Below are 12,177 nucleotides of genomic sequence, written 5' to 3' on the forward strand. Positions count from 1 at the left end.
TAGACCACCTGAAGCCACTGTAAGGTCTCAGCAGACTGTTCTGAGTGACGGAGAATCATGGCTGGGCTTTAGGTCCGGTAAGGGCACATTTGGCTTGTTTAAAACAGTCACTGACTGCTGTGCCCAGAGTTACTGTCAGAGGGGGGGAAGCAGGACACCACTCAGGAGCATCCAGGAGAGCAATGACAAGGCTCAGATCACAGAGACTCGGAGACATGGAAAATGTCAAGATGCATTTTGATCTTTATGTACTCATGGATCAAGCATTTATTGAGTGCCTACTGTTTTCCAAGTTCTGATTTCTAATTGGTGGGTGGGTAGGGGTGGGTAGGCATGTGTATGGAAAAATTCCTGGCAGAAATGAGGATACAGAAAATGAGAGAATTCTGTGCTCTTCAAAGAGAAGAAAACAAGAGAGAGGCTTACAAAAGTGATGGAATGTAAAATTAAATGGCTACAAAAATGGTAATTATTGGGCACTCTCAGATCCATCTGGAAAGTGCCCATCCATTCCAATGGTTGCACTGTCCCATTAAAACTTTCTGCCTTGTTGACCACTAAAAAAAAAAAAAAAAAGTAATTAAATCAGGAAATGTGTTTCAAAGGAGGAAGGATGCCACTCAGTTCTTTCAGGAGGTTTGGTACTATCTCTTTTCCCTCACCTTTCTGCTTCTCTGGTTTCCCACTTAAAATAAAACTTGACATTTCTCCCTTTCGTATATCTGAAGGCATCTGCAGGTCATTTGAAAAGCACCGGAGGGGAACAAAGGGCGTGGTCTAGAGCTCAGAGAGGAAGGACACAGGAAAGCCCGAGACCACTAGGCAGGCAGAGGTCACCCAGCCCCATGCCCAGGTCCACAAAGCAAACAAAAACTGAAACCACATTGTAATCAAGAACCAAAAGGAAAGGGGTTTATCTGTTAGAATTAGTGTTAACAACTACCACATTTTATTTATTTTCATTTCTTAAACATTGATTTATCTGCAAGTCACAGTTAGAGAGAGAGAGAGAGAGAGAGAGAATCTTCCATCCACTGGTTCACTCCCCAGATGGCTGCAATAGCCAGGACTGAGCCAGGCAGAAACCAGGAGCCAGAAGCTTCATCTGGGTCTCCCATGTGGGTGACAGGGCTCAAGGACTTGAACCATCTCCCGCTACTTTTCCCAGGCCATTATCAGGGAGCTGGATTGACAGGGGAGCAGCCGGGACTTGAACCCGTGCCCATATGAGATGTCAGTGTCACAGGTGGCAGCTTAACTACTACACCACAATGATGGCCCCCACGTTTTAAAATATATAATTTCATTTTTTATTTTTTCATTTTATTTGAAAGGCAGAGAAACAGAGACAGATAGAGAAAGATCCACTGGTTCACTCCACAAAGGCCTATAACAAATGGAGCTAGCTGGGTGAGGCCAAAGCCAGAAGCCCAGAACTTAATTCAGGTCTTCCACACGTGTGGCAAAGTCTCAACTACTTGAGCCAGAGCCATCGCCTGCAACCTCCCAGTATGTGCATTAGCAGGAGGTTGGTTGGGAAGAGGAGGAACCACGGTTTGAATGGCGGCACTCTGGCGTAGGATGTAGGTGTCCTAAGTGTTCCCCAACTGCTAGGCCAAATGCCTGCCCCTATTACCATGTTTAGAAGTGCATTGCGTTTGTGTGCTTGGACTGGACTGCCATAGCAAAATACCACAGACTGGTGACTTAAGGCACAGGAATTTATTCTCTCACAGTTCTGGGGGCTGGAAGTCTGAGACGAAGGTATAGGCAGAGTAGATTTCTCCTTAGGTCCCTTTCCTTGGCTTGTAGGTGGCCGTCTTCTCACTGTGTCCTCCCCTAGTCCTCCTTCCGTACTCATGAATCCTTGGGGTCCCTGCTTGTCCAAATTTCCTGTTATTAAAAAAACACCAGTCTTATTGGATTAGGACCCATGAAGACCTCATTTTTACTTAATCACCGATTTGAAGGCCTTATCTCCAAATATGGTCATAATCTGAGGCACTGGAGTTAGGAATTCAACATAGAAATGGAAAGTGGGGGGTGAGGATGATACAGTTCAGCCCATGATGGTACGTAACAGATTGCTTTTGATTTTAGTAAAAAACATCACATATTCTTTGAGTCTGGTTGAAGTATACTGTATAACTTTAAAGAGAATGCAAACTCATTAAGGAAGCATAAAGTCAAACGCTTTCATCTTTAGGGAAGTTGCAACAGAGGTACAATAAACATTATTTGAACCACTGCCTGTTAGATATTAGGAAACAAAAGTTTGATTGACAAAGTGAACCTTCAGGCCATATGATTCAACTACAGGGAAAGTAGTTGGGTTAATTAGTTGCCTCTATTGTTCTGTGAACAGAACAAAGACACAGGATCTATTTCTACTCGACCATATTGTGTGTGAATCTATGTATAAAATCAGGGGAAGCTAATGCATAATTCCTATCATGGTGCAATGTGTTCAGTTGAGTTTCATTTATTATATTTTTAGCATAAGATATTTCAGAAATAAAAGGAAAAATTATTACATTTTTGTTTTTATTTGTCCACATTAAAGGTTGGCTGATCAAGGGGTTTGGAAGGGTATAAACTCTACTAAAACCCAAAACAGAAACATTCCTGCAAGATCCTGTGACAGAACACTTCATGTTTCTCATCAAATTGCATTCTTTATGGAGTAGAGGGAACTGTATTTTGGGCTAAGTTCTTAGCAATAGGAGTTAAAGCATCTGTTACATTTTATGGAAATGGAAATGTGCGTTTGAGTATTATTTTTTTTCTAAAAACTTTTGTTTCAAGTGCAAATCAATATTTATCTCTTCCAATGATACCTGTTTCTCCTTCTTTGCTCTTCTTATGGAAGAAAATATGGACCATTGAAGATAAACAAAATCGAAGGCTTGACTTTATAGCTATTGGAATTTCAGTCTCATAACTGTCCTCTGCTCCTATTTAAACCCTGGCTTCTAAAGATGTATTCAGGATCTGGGTGTAGTGCTGTCAATTAGATTTCCCCATATTTCCAACATATTTTTTCAGGCTGCAAATTCTAAACAAGTAATCTGTCAAATTATTTCATGTAATTTAAAAATAGCATACTCCTACCACCAAGCACCAAGAGAATGATTTAATTTCAAATCCATTCTCCAGTTTGCTTACCAAAGAAATGCTTCTGTGATCAATTTGACCTTTTACCAGCATAAATGTCAAATAATTAACAATGATAAATGATCACAACCAGAAATGTTTTAAGCTAATCATCAAAGGACAGCGTGTATTTCTTATACCAGGAACCATATATAATCTATAAACTATTAGTTATTCATTTCTTTCATTTAACACATACTTGTCAAGTGCCTACCATGTACAAGGAGCTGTCATCATGGAATTTATATCTCTAAACAAAATAAAACAAATGCTTGATAAGATATAAGGTATAATAAGTGCTATGTAGAAAAGTAAGAGAGGTGGGAATTTGTGTGTGAGGATGAGGGAGCACAATTCTTTTAAAGACAGACAGGAAGATACCTAAGTGAAATCTTGCTGCGAGGGAGGGAAATGTGGATGTCAGAGGAAGTTAAGTGACCACCTGTCCTGGCTTGTCCTAGGCAACATTCCCAGAAATGCTGAGACCAAAGCAGTTCCTGCCCAGGCAAACCAGGACATCTGGTCACCTTAGAACTATTCCAGATAAAGAACACAGGAAGAACAAAGGCCCTGGGGTGGAAGCACTCCTATAAGTCCCAGGGAAATATTAATGAGGGCAGTGTAGCTAAAGGGAAGATGAGGTCAGAGAGATGGGGGCTCCCTTCGTGTAGGCCTGGGAGTGGATGCAATGAAACTCCACCCCAATCCTTCCTTTGTGGCTGCTACAGCCTAGCTACTGCCAGGATCTGGCTTCTGGGGGAGTGCTTGCCCTTGGCTGCAGGGAACTGTCTCCTCCAAGGCTGCATCCCTCCCAGGGAGCAGTCCATGAATAGTGACAGGCCAAGACGGAAACACAGCAGCCAGTCACCCTCATGCACTGTGCTCAGCTCCAGCACAGACGGCTCCCTTCGAAACTGGCCGAGGCCTCATTTGTAACCAACCACTATCCAGCGTGGTCCTGTGCTTCCCTCTCCAAGTGTACCTCCTGAGATCACGCCCCAACTCCGATGAAACTCTTCGTCTTGGTATCTGTGTCTACAGAACCCACTAAGGCATTGGAAGTGACATTTAGAGGTACATGAAGGAGACTGAACCCTGAAACACTTTTGCCCTCTCTCTCTCTGAAAAATTCAAGAGTTTCTTAATTGCCTGTTTCTGATTCTTGTTGTGATCCTAATTGCGATTATTGCACAGGACAGGAGAATTGGACATTAACCCAACTGGAAATGTTAGGTCTGCTGAATCCCTGGCATTTCCCCTTGTGTCTCAAAATGTAAGGAGTGGGTGAACCTACTCTACAGCCGATGCAGAGAAGTTCCTATGTCCACAGATGGATTACATCATGCCAAGTATTCCAATGTATTACTGGGACTTCAGTTGTTCGAAATAAAGTAGGTACATCAAAGAGCAAGTGGCAAAAGGTTAAGTCTTTGCCCTAAAGGATTTGCTTCTACTCTTCTATGAGCCATTTTTATTGAAGGTATTCAATAATAAATGGCTTATTCCTGTATCCTTCAGAATCCTAATTTCCTGTAGAACAAGCATGTTTATGTAGTGGTAAGGGGACAGAGGAAAAGTCAAAAGGGAAAACACCTATCTCCTTCTTGTCACATGTACAAATTAAAATGTTAACTGCCTAGGCGATAGAGTAGCTGCGTTTGAAAGGTCCAGCGTTTTCATATTTCAGGTTTTCCTGAAGAGTTTTTGAGTAGACACTGGACTCCACATTCACGTTACTTAGGACAATGAGGAATAGGAAAATATTAAGTAGGTGGCAGGCCCACTCTTTTATTATGTGCCTGAAAAGGCCCTTTGTTCCTTGGTTCAAAATGTTTTTAAAAAACTCTTTCAGTACAAAAATTTCCCTGACATATGAGGGTGTCTTCTAGTATGTATATGAATGTTTGTGTGATTATAAGTTTCTGAAAACTAGTAATGTTAGTTGTGCTTCTGGTCCAGGTGTACAGTGTTAGCTCTTCAGACTCAGAAATGGAAAAATAGGATCCTTTTGCTTCATAACGTATTTATAAAGCTGTGGCAGGCACAGTGGTTTGAAGGTAAGCAGAGCTGAATTTATTCCTGGCTCTAAAACCGACTCATAGGCCAGCTCTGTGGCGCAGTGGGTTAAGCCGCAGCTTGCAATCCCAGCATCCCATTTGGGCACTGGTTCAAGTCTCAGCTGCTTCGCTTCTTATCCAGCTCCCTGCTAGTGCACCTGGGAAAGCTATGGAAGATGACCCAAGTACTCGGGCCCCTGCCACCCACATAGGAAATCCAGATGGAGATCCAGGTTCCCAACTTTGGCTTGGCCCAGCCATTGTGGCCATTTGGGAAGTGAACCAGAAGATGGAAGATCTTTCTCTATCTCTCCCTCTTTTCTACAAATCTACCATTCAAATAAAAGAAAATTTTAAAAAATAAATAAATAAGAAAATAAAATAAAACTGATTCATCTGTGGACCAGAGTGACAGGCCTGGGAAGACATCAATCCTGTAACATAAGGCCATAAAAGAGAAGCAAATATTGGATGTTTCTTTCTCTTGGACTTAGTTTTTAGAATGGACAGTGGTGGGAACCCAACTGTTAGTTCTGAGTCTCACCAAATTCACAACATCCAACAAATTCCTTCACAGAGCTTCGGCTTCTTTATATGTTAGATGGGACCAATGCCTACTCTGTCATCTCAGAGAAAGGAGTCCATGTGTTCTTTGATATGAGTGTGACTTGAGAACTAGAAAAACAAGGTGGTATTTTTTCACTTCTTTTATTTTTAAAAGGAAATAAAAGCCATGTGTTCTCTCTGTAAGTTAGAATCTAATTTTGAAATTAACAGAAGCAATATGTATATAAAGTGTTTTCAGCTCTTTATAAAGCATTTTATAAACATAAGTTCCAACACAAATATACACACACACTCAGCTAACAGAACCCTGTAATGGGCAGAGTGCAGCACACTTTGGGTGCTCAATCAGTTTCATTTGAATGAATGAGTGAACCTAAAATAGAGGATTAACTCCTTTTGTATTGTATTATGTGTCAGATTGTTTAACACGTGGAAGCCAGTGATGCCCACAAATGATGAACACATTTGAATTTTTGTGATTATATTTAAATTTCATACATTTGTAATTTTTTGAAGATTTATTTGAAAGAATTAGAGAGAGAGGAAGTCAGAGAGAAAGATCTACATACAGGTTCACTACTCAAACAGCCGGAGTTGGGCTTATCCAAAGCTAGGAGCCAGGGGCTTCTTCTGGGTCTCCCACATGCGTGCAGGGGCCCACGGACTTGGACCATCTTCTGCTGCTTTCTCAGGTGCATCATAAGGGAGCTGGACCAGAAGTGGAACAGCCAGGACTTGAACCGGTGGTCATAAGGGATGTAGGCACCGCAGGCAGTGGCTTAACTCACTACACCACAGCACCAGCCCCCGCATCTGTACTTTTACAAACAGAAGTCTGGATTCATCCAGTTTTTTCAACCAAATAGATCAGATACTATTTAAATTACCATATGATACTTATTTGGAAAAATTAGAAGAATTATCAAATGGCACTTGTTAGTTTCCTTTTGCTTCAGAAATAAAACTTTGTCTTCTTACTGGTTCAAAACCAGATGGTTCTCCTCCTATGGCCTTCAAGATATGTCAGTTTCCTCTTATACCTAGGTCATCATTAGTCATACTCAGTTTTATCTAGATTATAAGGACACTAATAAAACAAATGTTTCCCTGTGTTGTTGTCTTTCGAGTGCTTTAGGAAATAGAAAATTATTTCAAATAGCTTAAATAATTATAGATGTTATTGAACGTTGCCGTGCACCAGATGCTATTCCAAGAGCTTTATACGCATTAACTGAATCCTCACAACATTCCTGAGATAGATGTTGATTACTATCCTCATTACAAGGACAAGAACAGGAGAAAGTTCTTGTAGTTAAATCTTAGCAGCTAACAGGTGATAGAGTCAAGATTTGAACATAGGCAGACTAGCTCCAGAACCAGTGCTAAGTAGTAGGTCATTTTTATTTTATGTTTTATTTCATTATTTTTTATTTGCTTGAAAGGCAGAGAGAGAGAGGGAAAAAGAGAGCATCCAGAATTCAATCTGAGTCTCCCTCGTGGTTGGCATGGACCCAAGTCCTGGAGCCATCACTTGCTGCCGCCCCAGGATGTGGGTGAGCAGGAAGTGGGATCAGAAGCTGAGCGGGGACTTGAACCTAGGTACTCTGATATGGTATGCAGTATCTTATCAAGGCACCAAACTCCCATCTCAAGCAATAGGTTTAACTGCTTCTCATCTAAAAGGTTTCATCTTCTTTTTTAAAAGTATTTTTAAAATTTTAATTGACTCATGAATACATGTTTAGGGGGTACAATGGGCTTCATCTTCTTGAGTACATCATTCTTCCTTTGCTTGGAACCCCTCTCTACAAGGCTGGGAAAAAAAATCACATCTTACCATACACACACATGCAGACACTAAACCAGGGTTGGCAAACTTTATAAAGAACTAATAATAAATGTTTGGGGCTTTGCAGGGCATTGGGACTCTGTCGCAACAGCTCAAATATAAAAAGCAGCCATAGATGATGTCAACAAATGAGCATGGCTCTATTCCAATAAAACTTTATTTACAAAAGTGGGCTTAGGCTCAGGCTCTGGGCTAGACTTGGCCCAGGGACTGTAGTGTGCTGAGTCCTGCTCTATTTAAACAAGACACTTGCAACTGTTTATGTGCACAGCTTTGTTTAGCAGGGAAAGCCTCTTGCTCTTGCCTGCATGGGCAGACAGCTCTTAAAGGGAAACAAGACCTCTCCCTGGTATACTACTAAGGCTGTAGTTTGTTCTTTGCCCTTCTACTCAATCTTCATATGGGAGTTTGAACTGTAGGTGCCAAGCTCCCATTCTTTTTGGAAAGGCCAACTTATTTATGTTATTAGAGCTTCTAAATGGAACATTTAAATTTTGTTCTCCAAATATGAAAGAATATTATTTTACTATCCTCAATATAATAATTATTCAGGAAATAGTCATTTATGAAAAAGTCAAAACCATCAGATAAAACGTTGCAGAAGAAGACATTCACCAGTCTCCAAGTATGACTTATAAATGAATCCACACATTTACTACAAGGAGAAAAGATTCCTGTCAATGGAGAAATCACAGATGCCACTTTAATCAAATGATCAAATACAAGACAAGGAAAATAACTGAATCGTACTCTGGCTTAAATGTATTTTATTTTATTTTGGAGGCAGAGTGAGATCTTCATCTTGGCCCACAGCCCAAGTGCTCAGGAGCAAGAACTCAGTCTAGGTATCCTACGCGGGTGGTGGGGACCCAAGTACTCGAGTGGTCACCTGCTGCCTCCCAGGGTGTACAGTGTCATGAAGCTGAAGTGAGGAGCAGAGCTGGGACTTGAACCCAGTCACTCCTCCCACGGGCTGTGTGCAGCCCAGGTGTATCTTAACTGCTGTGCTAAACACTCACCCTTTGAATTTTACTTAAATATGATATGATATTGAAAATAAAATGCTGAGTGTTTTCCCCCAGTCAGCAAAAACAAAGAGAGATAATGTGCATGGAAAGTAAAGCTTCTGGCCAGTGCCGTGGCTCACTAGGCTAATCCTCCGCCTACGGCACCAGCACCCCGGGTTCTAGTCCCGGTTGGGTAGCCAGATTCTGGTCCGGTTGCTCCTCTTCCAGTCCAGCTCTCTGCTGTGGCCCGGGAAGGCAGTGGAGGATGGCCCCAGTGCTTGGGCCTTGCACCCGCCTGGGAGACCGGGAGGAAGCACCTGGCTCCTGGCTCCTGATCAGCACAGTGGGCCGGCCGTAGTGGCCATTTGTGGGGTGAACCAATGGAAGGAAGACCTTTCTCTTTCTCGCTCTGTTTCTCTCTGTCTCTCTCTCTATCTAACTCTGCCTGGCAAAAAAAAAAAAAAAAAAAAAAAAGGAAAGTAAAGCTTCAAGGAAGGAGAGGTATTTAGAGGTGGTACTTGAACAAAAGGAAGGATTCAACGGGCAGAGATGGGAGGGGGAGCGTTCCAAAAGCATAAGGGCTGGAGAGATCTGTTCCTTGAAGTGTTAACTGATCCTGTTTTCTTGAAGCGCACGTGCACACACACACACACACACACACAAAGAGGAGTAGATAAAAACTGCTTCTGTGGAAGTCTTGGAATGCCAACCAGGAAAACATTCACTTCCATCACCAACAATTTTAAATGGAGCTATACTTTGATTTGAGTTACAGTTTTGAGTGTAGTGATAGAAACATAAAGATTGAAAAGGAAAATGAGATAGGTGGTGTAGGGATCTTCTTGGGGTTCCATAAGTAAATACATGGGCTGGGTGGTTTAAAACATAGAAATTTATCTTCTTTTTCCTTTTTAAAAATTTATTCATTTACTGGAAAGGCAAAGACAAAGATTGAGGTCTTCCATCTACTGGTTCACTCTCCAAATAGCCAGAGCGGGGCCGACCTGAAGCCAAGAGCCAGGAGCTTCTTCTGGGTCCCCCACAAGGGTGCAGGGGCCCAAGCACTTGGATCATCTTCCACTGCTTTATCAGTCCTTAGCAGAGAGCTGGCTTGGAAGAGGAGCAGCCATTACTCAAACTGGCGTCCACACGGGATGCCAGCGCAGGCTTAGCCCACTACACTACAGCGCTGGCCCCCTGAAGTTTATTTTCTAGTGGTTCCGGTGGCTGGGATTCTGAGATCAGGAGGCCAGCATGGTCAAGTCCTGAGGAGGGCATGCCTCTGGCTTCCAGAAAGCTGCCTTCTTGCTGTGCCCCAAGTGAAGACAGACAGCTCTGGGTCTCTTCCTCTTAGAAGAACTAAGATTAGAGCCCCATCCTTGGGGTCTGATAACCTTAATCATCTCCATAAAGGCCTATGTCCAACACAATCCCATAAGGAGCTCCGGCTTCAGCACACAAATGTGATGGACACAATTCAGTTCACAGCGAATGCTTACTTTTCTAAATACTATCGAAAAATAAAATGATCAAAATTTGGATAATAGCAGTGGGAACAGAAGGAAGGGAGTGGGTGGACGTTTGGTGCAGTGAGTTAAGTCAACTTGGGAGCCTGCGTCCCATATTGGAGTGCCTGGTTGGAGTCCCTGCTCTGCCACTTGAGATCCAGCTTCCTGTGAACGCACAACCTAGAAGGCAGCAGATGATGGCCAGCCACCCACCTGCGAGAAACAGATGGAGCTATAGGTTCCCGGCTTTGGCCTGCCCCAGCCCTTACTGTTATAAGCATTTAGGGAGTGAGCCAGTGAATGGAAGTTGTGTGTGTGAGTGTGTGTATGTGTGTGTGTCTGCCTTTCAAATAAAATGAAACTAAGTGATTTTTTAAAAATTAAAATAATGAAAGGAAAGGCAGATGCTAGAGATAAGTTTAATTTATAGGATTTTTTAGGTAGAAAAGCTAGAAGAGGGTGGAACAACAAGGAAGAAAGGAAAAAGCCAAGGCTACCTTCAGAATTCTAGGTTAGCCTGATTTGTTGCCACTACTAGATCCTGAGAGTAAATTAGTAAGGAACAGAAGCTGGCGTGTGCAGGGCCGGCCTTGTGGGCACAGGACATGGCAGATTGACAGTGCCCTGTGCTCAGCAGGGAGTCGTGCATGGCTTATAGCTCTGCTGTCATTTCTTGAAATTCTTGTGATTGTATTGCTGAACTCCTGTTTGGTAAGTGGAGTTCGGTGGGACAATGGAGCGTGTGAATGAGCAGATGAGACACACGAGCACACCTGCCGCTCCGGGCTCTCCTATTCACCTGTGGCCTCCACACACCGCATAAGCACAGAAGTCTGGTGGACCTACTGCATGTTGGGTTCAAAGAGCCTCAAAGGAAGCAACAGGTACACATATTATGTCAATGCTTGGGGAACCGGGGTTGCTGAGAGTTGCAAGGGTCCATGGCTTCCCTTTGAACCAGAAAGAAGAAAAAAGACCAATGAACACTACAGTACCCTTTTTCATTCATGTTATTTCCCTTACTAGCACCCATTTAAGCTGAAAATGAGAACATAGAAGAAAAAGGGAAAATACAGTAACTCAGAGTCCCTTTTCTTTTCAGTTCTTCCCACCACTTCAGGAAGTCAAAGGTACAGTGTTGGTAGGATGTGAATGCATGTGGAAATGAAATAAAAACAGTTAAGTTAGTTTTGTGTGAAATTTCCATGCTCCATCAAAAACAACGAGCAGGCCGGCGCTGTGGCTCACTAGGCTAATCCTCCACCTGCGGCGCCAACACACCAGGTTCTAGTCCCGGTCGGGGCGCCAGATTCTGTCCCGGTTGCCCCTCTTCCAGGCCAGCTCTCTGCTGTGGCCCAGGAGTGCAGTGGAGGATGGCCTGAGTCCTTGGGCCCTGCACCCCATGGGAGACCAGGAGAAGCACCTGGCTCCTGGATTCGGATCAGCGCAGTGCGCCAGCCGCAGCGGCCATTGTGGGGTGAACCAACAGAAAAGGAAGACCTTTCTCTCTGTCTCTCTCTCTCACTGTCCACTCTGCCTGTCAAAAAAAAAAAAAAAAAAAAAAGGTGCATATGCATGTACACAAATTATGTAATTCCCATGATTCTGTATGCACTACAGTTTCTCATTGTGTTAGAAACTGGCAAGATGAATGGTAAAATTCATGCGAATCATTATGTATTTTAAATTTCCTTTGCTAAAATAACATTTAATATCAAATAAAAACACCATGACAAGTCAAAGGATAGACCATGGATGAAAGACAAACCTTTACCCTCACTTTACTCTCACTTAACCTCACTGTGTTTATTTTGCACTGGGCACCACAGTTTATGTATTTGGCCTTCTTGAATATGTGCATGTGTATGTATGTGTGTGAGTGTGTGCATGTGTGACAGAGTAAGAGAAGTAGAAAAGAGAAAGAAGGCACACATCCAAGGGTTTCAACTCAGAAGACATCGGCATACCTACTATGTGCCAGGCATGTGGCCTTCTACCAGGCACTGGTAAGATACAAAATTGAAGACAGATTGCAC

Source organism: Oryctolagus cuniculus, chromosome 3 (genome assembly GCF_964237555.1).
Source record: "Oryctolagus cuniculus chromosome 3, mOryCun1.1, whole genome shotgun sequence".
Taxonomy (NCBI): domain Eukaryota; kingdom Metazoa; phylum Chordata; class Mammalia; order Lagomorpha; family Leporidae; genus Oryctolagus; species Oryctolagus cuniculus.